Here is a 15,806-nt window from a genome sequence, read left to right as displayed (position 1 = left end):
TATTTTTTTAAAGTAAATCTTCTCTGTATTTTCTGAATGATGTTCAATTATAGCCATCATTTTTATAAATTGCAAGATGAAGTATCATTCATTAGAGTATCAATAGAAGAATATAAATATAACAAATTTTCATTTAGGTTTACCTAAGAAGAAGAAAATTATTATTTTTTGATAGTCTTTCAGATTTGATTTGGTACTTTTTCAATTTAGAAATCTTATCCATATTGCATTTCTAAATTTTTGTTTCACATTTTTCTAACTTCTTCATTAATTTCCCTTTCCATACCGAATATCTAAAGACATCTCGTTACGGACAAAATGAAACGAGATCGAAAATTTTGCCGTATTTTTATTCGATATTCTTACCTCGAAATCCGTGAAGGCTTTGTAGGTTAGGATCAGGCAACCGCCGAAGAATAGACAGGTGGCCAGATTTCTGGTGTCGGCCAACGAGGCAACCAAAGGAACGGATCCCATCTGCCAATCATGAGACAGCGTCGCTGGACAAAGTAATAACCAACAATGCAGGGCTGCCAGATAGCAAAACGTCAAGAATCTGAAACGAAAAAACGCGAGTTGTTCTCGTTAACGAGCTCGATAGCACCCTGATCGATACTGATGGAAAGAATAAATGGAAGTAAAAAATACAACATTGATATTTCGTACGAAAGATTCTGGTTTGCATGATTTTCGCGAAGTAATCGCATTTCGCTGCGATGCTTGTGTCGCCGCCATGCTTCTGGCACGTACAGCTTATTACTATCCGAAAACGTCAATCACGTGTCGCTGGAGTGCTTGGTCGGACGTGTCAGATCCAGATCTCTCGGGACCGTACGTTAAATAGCACATTTTGCACGAATCCTTTTTTGCTCTAATTACGAAATTAATGCATATTTTATCTTACCGAAGTATATTGGATACGAACGAAATTTTCGCATTTTCTCGATCCTCCGCGATCAAATTGAAATGCTAATAAGAAATTAAAACGAGCATCTAATCAAACTAGGAACAGCGTAAAATATGAATTTTTCCCTTTCTCTCTTGAATTTTGTTGCTATTTCATACACAACAATTTATCATAATTATCAATATAATATAATATATACATATTCTAAACAAAAGAGAAAGGAATATTTTCATTAAATTAACCGAGTTAAGCAAGTTGTATCTTAAAACTCCGTTTAAAACTCGGGACGCAAAGCAAGGATCGATTTCAACGATATTCAAAGCATCCTCGATTCATGAATGCATTGAATACTCATAGTTCGTAATCTCCACTCAAGCAATTATCTTCGATACTTGAACGATCGCTCAATTCAGCCATCCCTTTGTATTGCAGTTAGAAATCGATATCACCTATCAACGATTGCCTGTTGACCACGTTGTCTAACCGCGGCCATTTTTCCCTTTTCTCATCGCAGCTTACTCAACATCTTTTCTTTCTACCCCTCACGTATCCCGTATCCCTCCACGGGGCGTAAATTCGTCGACGACACTTCGCGGAAACGAGGAATATTCGCGGTTCGTGCCGTTCGATTGGAGGCGTCGTTGAAGAGGTCGAACAACGCCGTTGAAGAGCCGGCCTCGAATGCTGACGCCGGGCTTCCATTTTCCCCGCCATCAGCATCCACCGATATAATCACCGATATAATGGCTGGGCGTCCCGCGGCCAAGTATCTCAGCCATCTTCGAGGAGGTTAGCCTTAGTGTATCGTCGCAGCTTACTCGGCAACTCTATTGTTTGGTGTATAGAAGCGAAGGCACGCGATGCTTCCTCTTAAATATTCTTCCCTTTTCCAAAGAATCATTAATTTCATCGTCGTTGTGTTATTTTTAATTGTTGTTCGATAAGAATATTATTTAAGAATTGATAATGAAAATTGATATCAGATGGATGATCTGTGTTGTGAGATAAAGATTCTAATATGTTGGATTTGATGGTTAAAACAATTTGGAAATTTAGAGGGAGAATCATAATAGCATCATGGAAATCATGGATGGAAATTATTTCTAAAGATATCTCGAACTTTTGAATAATTATGAAGTGGAAGATCAGTTATTATATAAAATTACAGTACAAGTTATTATGAATAACTGTGAGATGCTAAGTTGAGATACGTATATGTGTGAATTTTATAATTATTAAAAAGAAATATTTGTTAAAATTATATGAAGTGTATTAATATCTTTTTATTTCAAAAGAAAAATCTGAAAATAATTTCAATATCTCAACTTTGATTTAGATTTAGTTGGATCATTTCTGAAATGACACGCCAAATATTATGTTTAACATATCGTTATATGTCGCTATATATATAGATGATATTCACATATGTTCCGCTCATTTTCTGAATTTAATAATGACGCATATTAAGCAATGTGTATATTACATTTGACTTTATGATAGGATATATCTACGGTGGATATGATCATTCGAATAATTCGAAAAACAAAAGAGAAAATATGGAAAGAGAGAGAAAGGAAAAACTAGAACTCTTCGCATATCGTTTAACCATAGAAAATTCATCGTATTTGTTTTAAAAGAACCTTGCTTTGGATTATCAACATTCTACAAACGAGATAACATAAAAACATATATATTCATCATATTCAAATACAATCCTTCGCTTGATTAGATATACTGTATTGGAATGCAGTTAATAATCCACAGTCAAATAATTAATAAAATTTAAAAGCAAGAAACAGAAATTTTCTATTCAATACAGAAGTTTCACAGAAGCTTTTTTCGGTTGTACAACAAGCAAGTACAACGGGAACAATGAGCTACTTGCAAAAGTATACAAGCCAAGTTTCTCATCAGAAGACTTATTCCATCAAATTATAATTTTATAAGTTTCACATTAATCTTTGATTTTTAGTTACGAAACTTCTATCTTAATATCGAATACTTATGTAACGCTTTGTTGTATAAGATGCGCTTTAGCCTTCTTTTTATTGAAAGTAGAAGAAATAACGAAGAGAAAACTCATTTAAATATGCATTGTCGTTACGTTTCAGAAAAAATCGATAAAAAAAATTCCTTTCCTCGACAATACTTAACGAACATTCTTACATCTGTTATTCACCAAATTCGTACTCAAAACTTGAAATAAATAAAGAACACGAAACTTCTTTTGAATCAATGTTAATATTCAGTGAAAAATGATCGTCATTCATAGCAAGGAAGCGTAGACAGGATTAAAAGTCATTGTGCATCGATCAACTAAACTCTCTCAAGTCAAAAGTAGTTCTATAACCGAATTGGATGCCGGCAGCATTATGTGTTAAACAGCAACGAAGGATATGGAACATGGTACACGGGATACACGGCGCGGCGTCCAGAACTGCATTGCGGTACACTCGACTTCCTGCCGAGTAAAGATGACCTTCCGACTCAACTTCCGTCCACGGTAAACCGATCCGAGTTTGACCTCGTACAACGTGTCTTGTATTTACCCTTTCGAGGTGGGATTTCCTTAATTTTCAACGTTCCATATTCCAGCTAATCCTTCAAGTTTGCTCTTGTTTCAAGACTAAATGGTACGATGAATATAATGGCGAGATATCGTGTTACATTTCTTAGGATGGTACGAGTCACGCCATTATTAAATTCGAGGAATGATTTATTATATATTGTTATATAAAAGCTGTATAATAAAGCTTAAATACGAAGCTTCACTTTTGAGACAAATTTTGAAACGAAGTCTTTATGTATGAAAAAGGGAAATATAACAATATAAATTGTTTAATAAAGTTTTCGATTTAATTCTGAAACAATTCTGAAGAGAAATGCTACAAACAAAAATGGAATCACAATGGAATAGATTCGTCGTAATTTTAAGTGAAATACAGATGGAGAAAATTTTTGCAATTTCTATTATTTACTGGCGCAAAATCACTAGCACTAGTGAATAACACCTCCTTCATAAGGATCGCTTATCTTATAATAAAATTTAACCTGAAAAGCTTTTCATAGAAGTGTTCTTAATCTTGGAGTAAGCGAACGATGCACAAAGCAAGAGATTTCTCAATGAATTGTTTTTGTTTTACAGATGAAGATAGATGAATATAGACGGAATTAACTATAAGTTCAATGAAACGGACAGCTCTTTTATATAAGATTCACTCTATTTTGTGGAGAAATTGTTCTTTTCACGAGAAAAATGAACTGGACTATTGCAATTCTGTTGTTCTTTTCATGACGTGCTTTATAATTAACGAGTTCGCGAGGTGATGTACGAGTTCTTTAATTGCCAGAATTATCCATTGAAAAAGGAAGAAAACTGTTGCTGTATTAAATCTTAAAAAGTTGAAGCATAGATTGGAAAATTAATATTTCGACTCGATTCTTCTGCAAACATATTATAACCGCCTAGTAACTTAGAATTTGTAAAAAGCAAGTTAATCTTGCGATAAAATATCGGAATTCTTCCCTCGTAGAAAACTATTTTCATCGCGAAATTTTAATCAACACAGGTTGAAGTATAACCGTACAACGAACATTCTCGCATAATGTTACATTTTGCATAAGGTGAGCGCGCGTGAAAGAAGAAATAATGGGTTGCAAAGTTAAATGAATACACGAGAAAGAAATTTGAGTATCTTCGAGTAACTCTTTAAGGTAATTAAAAAAAATCTTTATCCGCGTAGATACTCTTACCAGATGGAGTTTCCTTTCCATTAAATCTCAACGAGGCTTGCACGAGCGCCATTTTCAGCGGCAGCATCCAGTATTAAACACGAGTATTCCGTCGTAACGCTTTAACAATGCGTCTGTTCTTCAAATATTACGTTCTCGACCCCCGTGCCAAACCGCACCGCCATATATTACCCACAATGGCGCGGAAGCACCGGGATACACGCAGGGGACGAGCAAGGATTTAGAAGGAAACACAACGACTGTTTACCCTGGTTAACTCTTCTGCTACGCAGAAGACGGGGGAAAGAATTTTCGGTGCAAACATTGCTCGCATCGGGGGGGAAGAACGAAGCCAGATTATATTCCTCCATTCTCTCTTCTCTCCTCGAAGAGATTAATATTTAAAGGCTCTCCGATATGGAAAACGCTTCGAGTACGACCCTCTCGACGATCTAAAATCTTTATGGAACCGGTTTGATATCCGTCAAGGAATTTCACTCTATACGGAAATTCTTTCGAGAATATTGAATTTAATTTAAAGTGTATTCGAAGTTAATTAAATTATATATACAACTATTTATTCCATTATCGACGATCGTTCTATTTTAATATATATTGATCGAATATTGATTGATTTGATTGAACGTGGAGAAAGATACATTGAATTTTGAGGGAATAACACTTTTAAAGGATAATACGAGTGTTTGTATTAAGTTAAGCGTGGTTGATTTAATAGATAATGAATGAATAAGATTCAAATAAACCACGGTTGATCTTATTTGCCAGAGATTGCAAATAGATAAGATAAAGATATCTCGATAATTTTCAAGATTAGAAATTAAAAAAATTTAACCATTCGCCATAATGGAGCATGGAAAATTTCATTGAACAGAATATCGTTGTATAATCCTATATATCACCACTTTATTATAAAAAACACCAATACTCCATTTCAAGAACGAATCACCAGAAGAGAAAGAATAATTCCAAACTTTTCACAATTTTTAATGGATTTATACCCGATATTTCCAGTATCCCGTACAACGTTCATTGATTTATTCGATATAAGTATAAACCACCCTTAATTCTCGATATACATACGGTGCGCGTACACCGATGGCCGTCCACGCGTCAACGGCATTCTAATTAATGTCCCCTGCCGGTGATAAAAAGCGGGTGGAGCGAAAGGGTTGCAAAAAAAAAAAAAAAAAAAAAAAAAAAAAAAAAAAAAAAAAAAAAAAAAGAAACAATGACAATAATGTATTCCACTCGAGAGTGGAGGCGATCCCTCCGCCCCCCCCCCCCGGCATATCATTTTTCTCGGCCTCCATTTTTATTTTCGTCGACATGATTAATGGCCCCGGCCGAGCTTAAGAAGCGTATACACGTTCGGGATGAAGAAGGAAGAAAGGCCGGCCCGAAACGTCAAAATAATAATTCGGTGGTATACATCAAGCGCGTACGTGTCGTTCGTGAAAGTGGGCGAGGGATTTTCTTGGGACGTGGAGGGACGTTTTTACAATTCGTGGCTGACAAGTACGTTCACGTGTACGTACACGCGGAGAGCGTGATTTTTTTGCGAATACGCCGGCCGGATATTGCAGGGAACGCGGCCGCGAATACCAGGGGGATTTATAGGCTTTTACTCGTTATTTGGAACGGATGCATATTGTTGGGCTCGTTTCGCGCCACGTATGAATCAAACGCGCGTGGAAAACGAAACGTGGAGGAGAGGAGGGGGGGATGATGGTGGCCGGTGGACGAGCGGAAATTGATTTATTAGGACTGAATAAAGGTCTTAACTTTTATAAAAATTTTTCGAGAAATTGTGGAAGAAATGTAGAATTTGGAACAAAGGGGTGCGTTTGAATCAAGTAGATTTAGTAGAAGATATATTCGTATAGTTTGATAAAATATAATAATTTTCATAATAATTTAAATTTTGAAGATAAGAGTAATAGATTCAAGTGATTTTATTTCCAAAAAATTTGATTGTGAAAATAGAAAGGTAAATTATAAGAAATATATTATTTCTATTAAAAGCTATTGACTTCCTTATCTCGTGGATATTTCATAAAAATATTGTCGAAATATGAAATATTACAAATATCACGGAAGAAACAATTTTGTATATTAAATATTTTATGTTTAAACTTGTACACGATTCATAAACATGCCACTTTCTTGATATTAATTAATTCGATAAATACTAGCAATTTAAATTTCTTATAACTCTGCAAAGTTCCTCGGATTAAATAAATCCGTTAAATTTAAATTTTTACAGTTTGACAAGTATATTTTAAGGGAAATGTTTCAAAAGTCCAGTATAGTAATACAAATAAGGAAAATAAAAAAAAAAAGAATGACGTACACATACACACACATATACATAATAACTACGGCGACACGCGTTTGCGAAATTTAATTTACTTGGAACTTGAATTGCGCACGCTGGTGAAGATTTAATTTAATAAAATCTTCCGTGTCGGCGGGGGTAAAAATTAAATTCTTTTGTAATAATTCGAATATCAGAGTTCAATTGTATGCAGGTATTCGCAGATCGTGCGTCAATTGTGAAATTCTTTTCAAACGTTCTCCTCGTCGTCAAATTATTAAATCAAATTTAAAATACTGAGGGAGTTCCGTTTAACTTTTAACTTGTACATCGATAGAATCGTGCAATTTTAATTTAATACGGAACATGGGATGAAACATCTGTGTATACACAGTGACGATTGTAAATTTTCTTGATTAATAAATCTCGTCTCCTTGTAAAATGAAATACGAGAAATTCTTTTTTTTTTTTTAATGATTTCTGTTTAAAAAAAAAATCGATGATGATTCAGGTGAATTTTCTTGCAACACGGTACACAAATAATTTCGCGAGTTATTGCAAGACCGATGCAATCTTCCGGATTGTTTGATCGATCGATCTTCGATTTTAATAATAATTCGTATATATGCAAATTGAAAAATAACTTTAAGAGAATGGAATCTTCAAAGTTTCATAATTTTTCTTTTGTAATTCTTTTTACAAGCGAGGGGTTGATTTTCTCAAAGATATTTCTCAATATTTCAATAAAAAAATATATTTTTTATAATTCATTATACTGTACATATATTCACAATTTCATTAAAATTAAAATTATCAAATTGGAAAAATTCTTTCTAACATAACGTTCTAAACGTTCTAACGAATCATTGTATAAATTATTTTACCAATATTTAAAATGAATCAGTGAAACACTTTTTCCACTTAAAAAGAGACATAGTTTTAATCAATCTCACGCTTCCATTAATAATATTCGAAGAGGAGGCTGAACTTCTTTCGGAAGTTCCTCCATCAAGATGGTTTATGCGATACTACACGCGAACTCGAACGTGTCGATTAGAAAGGGAAGGAAGAAGAGAAGGGATACAGCCACAACTTAACGCAAGAAATAATAATGTTTATCGACAATATTTTACGATATTCAGCGTTTATTTTTGAAGAACATGGAGAACCGCACCCCTTGTTGCGTTTCCCTCCTATCGTTAAACTCGATTGCCATTCAGGGAATAAGAGTATGAGTTACACGGAAGGTTGGAGAGCTCTAACAGGTAGCTTTCCAGTGGATTCGTTTGAAATTGGAATACAAATCGGGAAGCAAAACGAAGAGGTATTCCCGACACGTACGCGTATTATGAGCCCGGCCGTTTTATAGCGGGCGAAATTTGAACAATGAGCGAAGCTATTCTCCAAAGTAATAAACGTACGTTGCGCACCTTTATTACGACGTATTAGCATTCAAGCGGTTGTATCATTCTTAAGTTTCATAGACCGTGTATTCAAGATCATTTCTCAAGATGTATCATGACTATTCGGCATCTAACGGGCTCAGTTAAAACAGATAAATAAGGAAGAGACATCAGAAGAGACATTGCTCTGGAATATTTAAACCTTTTCGTGATATAGGGTAAAGCACGTATTTACATGTATATGTGTGTATGTGTATGTATATATATACCTAGAATTGCCTCGATGCATTGCGAGGAACGATTTTAACGAAAAATGTTTCGGATAAAAGTTGAATTGTTTCGAGTGAGCAGTGAAATTTTCGAATTTTTTCCTCTTCCATGAGCTTTAATATATTTTATGAAACATTAAAAACCTTCTTGTTTATCGAAATCAAAAATGGGATAAAAATTTGAAAATCAACAACGTTTTAAATTAACGTTTTGTTCGATTTCTGTATCTCCAAGTTTTTCCAAATTCATAAATAGATAATGATATTCTTAATTAATCTCACAGATTATCATTATTATTTAATTCCATTAACTACTCAATTACAAAATTTTTTGATTCTATCATATTCAATCCTGAAAAGAGAATTTCAAGTTTAAAAATCTCTATCGATTATCTGGTGAAACGTGAACCGTCGCAATTGATATCTGTGAGAACACCACGATTACGAGATTTGTTATGATACGATCCATTTCGAATTATGGAATCTACTGGAGAGTAGCTGTCGTCGAACAATACTGGACGTCCACAACTTGTAGCATGTAATATAATGCAGGCTTGTAGAAATCGATACGAGATATCCCATGCATCGTGTAACCAAACACTTCGTATTCCATTTCCATAGAAATAGATATGGAATACAATAGATCCACAGAACACAAAGTAGGGACTTCATAACAACTCGTGCAACTCGTCGATAGAAAATATACTATGGAACGCGCAAGCTTTATCAAAGTTACTTCAGTGACGTGACCCTATTTCAGATACGCATCTTGTATTATAAAAGGAATAAGATTATTAGCTCTTAGTCGTGATATCATCGTGCAAGCTTTAACGTAGCTCGAGAATCAAAATGGTTATCTTAGCTTGATTAGAAAGATATGATTCCTTTGATGTTACAATTCATTTGAATTTCAGAAGTTGACTCGTTTTACTTTCTTCTATCAGAATCATCATATTAGTTCTAGGTGGAGACAATTTTCAAGTAGTTTTCCAGGATTCTGGAATTATGTAGATTTCAGAGACAAATGTAAGTACAAACATTAGAGTCATTATCCTCGAGATCTCTAATGTGTTTAAATTTAATTTCTAGCAATTAAATCGCATGTGTATACATTTGAATAACGTGGATCCCTCTCGTGCTTGTTGAGTTTATACATCTAATATTGCATGAAATTCAATTAACCTCTTAAACACTCGTGCTACATGTTGCACATTCATAGTGATTCGCGTTAAGTCGATAAGTCTTCTGGAGAAATATATTTCGTTAAGGGAATTTTTCTGGAAATGGAACGAAAGTGAAATTACATCATCAACTATACATGATTATTTTATTAGATTACAACACCAATTCAAACTATTTATAACTTTCTCGTAATAAAATCTTCCACATTTGAATATATATATATTTCCATCCAAAAATTGATTGATAATTATCAAGAGGAATTATCAAAATCGATGTGAAAACCGCTTAAAAGTAAATCCAACCAAGGAAATAAGATGGACTGACATTGATCGTTTCCGGCACTCGTGTAGATCAATCGCAACTAGCGAAACCAATTGCAAAGTGAATACCTTAATCGACGTTTGCGTGATAACTTCTAAACCTCTTTCCCTCCCCTTCCGATCGTAAAAATTTTGCACGTAAGAAGAACTTTGATCTTGGAACGCTACATGTGCTGTACACACACATTCGAATTCGTAGGAAAGCAATTTCCGGTTTGATCGTGAGCCTAGAGCACGTAGATGGCGCCATGATGGATTCCTCAAGCCGCATTTCTAAGCATCTGCTCGGCCAGCTGATGGTAAGATTAATCGAGGGCGGAATATCATGCTTCTTTCAGACACGCGAACAGTTTCGCAGTCGTTTTTCAACCACGAATTAGTCACGTACGTCACACACCAGCTACCGCCATTTTATCTTTTATTTTATCGTCTGGACGATGACGAGACAACTTTCACCGTCCAGAAGGATTTGCATAAATTTGAACGCGTTTCGTTCGTCGAAGGTTTCCCATACAAGGGGAGTAAGAAGAAGAAGAAGAAGAAGAAGAAAAAGGAAAATAAAACGTTAATGAAATTCTCGCGAGGAGGCACGGAATACCTTCGTTCGTTCGTGCTTCGCGCTACAATGGATACAGAAGACTCTTCTCGAAGAAATAATGTGGAAAATTTGCGAGAGATAAGAGGAATTTTACTTGTGCACGCGCTCCAAAGCTCAGCCGTATAATCTTGGTCCCTGGATGAATAGAAATAGATGAACGGAGCTAAGTACTGCCACAAAGTGTCTCTTATAAAAACCGTTCCTTTTATGAGATTTACTTCGAATTGCGGAGAAGCTGTTCTTCCCACGGAGGAAATGAACCTGTTTTCAATTTTCTTTTCTTTTTTAGAAAAGAACTTTATAATCGGCGCGCGTAAAATTATTCGGGTATTTTCAGAACGAGTTCTGCAATGAAACGTGGATTATAAAGAAACAAGTTTGTTACATATATATGATAATTTAATATTCCTTAAAAAACGTAATATATACAGCCATGCAATTATCGAAAACGAAGCAAATTTGGATATATCTTGTTTAAAGTGGAAATAAAAAAGAATAAATTTTAAACAATGTCGCTTCCATTTTAGAAATAATCTTTATCAATAGAATAATATCTGGTTACAATATTAATGAAGTAACATCCTGGGAAATAAGATACGTTTATTCATCCATCAATTTTTCATTTTAAATGAAAATATCCTCAAATCTCTATAAATATATGAAACGTGCATCGATCCGTAGCTGTGGATACGTGATTAATTAACAATGGATCGGGTTCACTTTCACATTCTCGCCACTACGTGTAACGACATTTCATCGCGCAGAACGCGTAACGAAATTTCCAGCGAGGGACGTGACAGGTCGAGGAATATCCGAAATAGGAAGTAGATGGCCGGGAAACGACGCCATGCCACGACAAGAGTGACAGTACGGGAAGAGGTCTCTGTAATGGAAGTTTATTGGCAATTAATCTTGTGGACCGGATGTACCCGCTTCGCCGGCCACGATACACTTCCGTCTCGGCCGGCTACCGGTAAACCGACGAGAGATGTATTGCGTCGTCGCACGGAATCAAACTTACGTAGCCTGTATCAGCTGTGTGCTCCAGACTCGTGGTTATAATATATGTTAAGGATTATAAAAAATTTGGAAACGTTTGAATTTTAAAAAATAATCAGAAATGTATTTTTATGGGTGAGAAAGTATATAAAAGAGCGGTATTGAATTAATTTTACGAATCATCGTTACAATTTCGACGAATCGAAAAAATATTCCTTTTAGATAACTGCCTTTAGATATTCTGTTTAATAATTTCTTTAAATAATCTTTCCAAACTTGGATCCATGCATTTTGCAAATGTTATCAGAGTTGTGTAGCACTTGTGAAAGTTTTAGCTTTTATATCGAGAAAATCTTAGAAATGTTTAATGAAAGAAAAAGTTTCAAGATTCGAGTTAAATATATTATATAGAATCGAATAAAGTATTTTTATATCACGATTGGGTGCAATGTAGCTGAATTGTTTATTTAAGTACTCTTGTTTCCAAATTTTCGTAACATTTTTCGTGTGATTTGTCCCGCAGCGAAGATAATAGGTACTTTTGAAAGAAAGAATTTAGAGCTTCTGGAATCTTGGGATGATTTCGTTGAGATTTCTAGATCCACGGAATATAACTTAGTTTTCCCGAAGTATTTTATCCTCAATAACGAAGACCCATATCTTGAGTTTCAAAGCTTTCTAAAGTCGGACAAAGCTGGTTGACCTCACTGGTTATTCCTTTTTCTCTCCACCAGATTGATCAAATTCCTGTTCACACCGTTAACCCTCCGTTCCCTTTTCAAAGATAGAATGGATACAATAGAAATGTAAAAGTAAACTTTAGAAACTTAATTGATTTTAAAATGAATACAATCTACGAAACGTATAACTCTCACAAAACAATTTAAAGCACTCATATATAATCTCAAACTTTATTACTTTCTTCTCCCTTCGTCATTGCTTCGTAACTTTTCGAAAAAACCAAAAATAAAAACGTTATTCTTCTCTTTTCAAATTCTTCCGCATTAAATTTTAAATTTGCTAGAATTAAAAATTCTACCGAATCGATCAATCATCTTCGGTTATTTTCATTCTATGAACTCTCTTAAAAAGCATCGTTTTTCACGACGAAAACATTGCTGCACAATGCTCCTGATATTTTCTGTGAATATCCAACAGAGGGGTAGAGCGAATGAGAGGTTGAAAACGCGACTGGGATGTTTCGTGCTCGCTTGGTGCATTAGGAAAATAAGACGGGAAGGAGAATTGTGCCCGGCCGAACGTTATCGACGACAGATCTGCCGGATTCCGCGGGAAAGACCCTCTTCTTACGAAGCGGTTTCGCGTGGTTAAACGCCGTACCGTGACGGAAGAAATGTGTAATGACCGGTTGCACGGATAAGATTCGAACAGTATGTTTTAAATGTTAAGTTTGGAAGCACTAGTTTCGGATCGGGAAACGGTGGTTGGTGTGTTATTAACGAGTATCCGGATGAATTAATCGCCCGTTGGTGTAGTTTTGTGCGCGAAACGAATAAAAATTCACTTAACTTTTCCTGGATGATTTGAATATGATGATAAGAGTAAAATGTCAAGGTGTTAATTTTCTCGAGATCTATTAGGAGATATTAGATTGTCATTCGTATTAATTAGTACTTCCATTTAAAAAAAAATGAAAGTTTCAATTTACAATAGTTGGAACGTAAATAAATATTATTTGTAAATTACACCAAAAAAATAAATCGTAACTTTTCTATAATATTCGTAATTAGATTGTCATTCATATTAATTAATATTTCTATTTAAAAAAAAATGAAAGTTTCAATTTATAATAGTTGGAACATAAATAAATATTATTTGTAAATTACACCAAAAAAATAAATCGTAACTTTTCTATGATATTCGTAATTTTTAAAAATATTGTACATCTATTTTTATTCATCAATCTATAAACAATATCATCGAATTCATCTAATATCTCCTACGAATTTATCGTACAAGTTAATTTTTTTATCTATGTTCTTACGTTTCATTTGGAATGCATAAAAAATTATCAGAGAAACATCACGTTTTTCCACCATTTGCCATCAGAGCTCCGGTATCAGCGCTCCCCTTTAACCGGCAATCCCCCTGGTGAAGGTGAAAAGAGAAATGGATCGAAGCCAAGAGTGGCGCACAGAGGTGTTGCTTGCAACTCGACTTGGAAGCGGCCCCTCCTTTCCACCCCGCCTCTGTGTCGCGCTACAACCCTCTTCGAGAGTTCCTCTTCGAGAGTAGACTTTTCTTCGTTCGGTCGTTAATGACCGAGCTCCGTATTAATTCGAACCCCCATCCGACTTTTAATTGAACGTGTACGCGAGCATCGAGTCTTGTCCACGCTCGTGAACAAGGGGAATAATTACCGGCGAGGCCAAGGGACCGTAAGGTCGTTGTTAAGCTTAAGCTCGAGATCTCCGAGGCAAACATACAGAGGGGATCTCGTAGTTTCAGATACGTACGTGCGTCCTAATCCAGATAAATTAATTGTGTGTGATTTTTGTATATAATAAGAATTAATCTAATTAATTTTCCCTGATGCATAGATTAGATATAAATTTTATCATCAGATATTATTGTTGTCTCACGACAATTTATATTGTTTCTGTAACTTTTTTTGGAATGGAACTTTAAAAAATTTGTTTAAAGATACGATTAATATATAAATCATACAATATTTATTTATTTATTTATTTTATTGATCGTTTGTTTCTGATAGACGATATAAAGGAATGAATAAGAATGAAGGAAAGGAAAGAATGTAGGGAAAAAGAAATTCGTTTAACAAAATATCACACACTTTTTCGATATCGATTAAAGTATCTTTTATTAATATCGAATAATTATCAATTCTTGTGGATAGAATAACGCGAGGTTTTAACACTTAGATTGTTAATGCATTCTCTCGATTGAAACGTTCGAAATGTCAATAACCGATTTACACTGCAGAATCGATGAGAGGAGATGATCCGCGTTATATTTACTGATGGCCATTGAATATCCTCGACATACACTATCAGTGAGCCAATACGGCTCAAATAGCGTATATCCGATTTCAATAATATTTCCAGAATCGTATTTGGAAACTAACCACGATAGGCTGCCACGATCAAACTGGTTTACTATATTACATAGTACGAGTAATATGTCGAGCAATAAAGTCAATTTACGACTTTTTTGAACGAAAAGATTTTTTTCACCAATTGCAATTATTCGACGATAACGATTTCTTTCCGTTTACAAAACAAATAATATTCAAAATTTGATGACAAACAACAAATGTCCCTACTATTCTGCGATATAATTAATCGTCTTTAATTTAAATTGTTTGCATTGTTACATTGTTACGCATCGCGTAATCTTCTCAAAGTATTATTTATTACTTCGTCTGGATTTTATTCTCGAGTTGAAATTTCGCGAAAAACCTAATTTATTCGTGTAATAATTAAGGATTAAAATATTTCCCGGGCAGAGATTTTAATTTAGAGTTTTAACGGTATAGCAATTTGCTCGCAACAAATTCTCGTATTAAAAACATCATTATCATCAACAAAAATTTTAAAAATATTAAACTTTGAAATTCTTACTAATTCGTAGAGTTAAAGTAACCCTTTCTAAAATTCTTATAAAAATTCGCTCGATCGTCAAATGAATCGATCGTTTCTCGAGTTAATTAAATCTCCTCTCCATTCATGGTCTTGTGTAACAGTTCAAGGTCTCGCCAAACGACCGTACAATGATACGTACACGTGTTTCCAAAGCAAAGTTCACAGCCAGCCAGCCAGCACAGCAACGTGATGGCGCAAGATTTATTTGCATGACTATCGCGACGTATACACGTATACATCCGCGCGGATACACGTGCTAGATAAACGCAATACTTCGTGTCATCTGTCAGATTACAGCGAGATAACAGTTGCTAGACGCGGTATTGTCGTCGTTTATATATCGGAAGAGCGATGAAAGGAGTCACATGTGGTAAGAGAAAAACGGTTACAGGGAGACGCGGGTTCTTCGAACGTAGAAAAACTTGCCCCCAACTTTTC

Source organism: Apis mellifera, linkage group LG6 (assembly GCF_003254395.2).
Source record: "Apis mellifera strain DH4 linkage group LG6, Amel_HAv3.1, whole genome shotgun sequence".
NCBI lineage: Eukaryota > Metazoa > Arthropoda > Insecta > Hymenoptera > Apidae > Apis > Apis mellifera.
Note: the sequence above shows the minus strand (reverse complement) of the source record.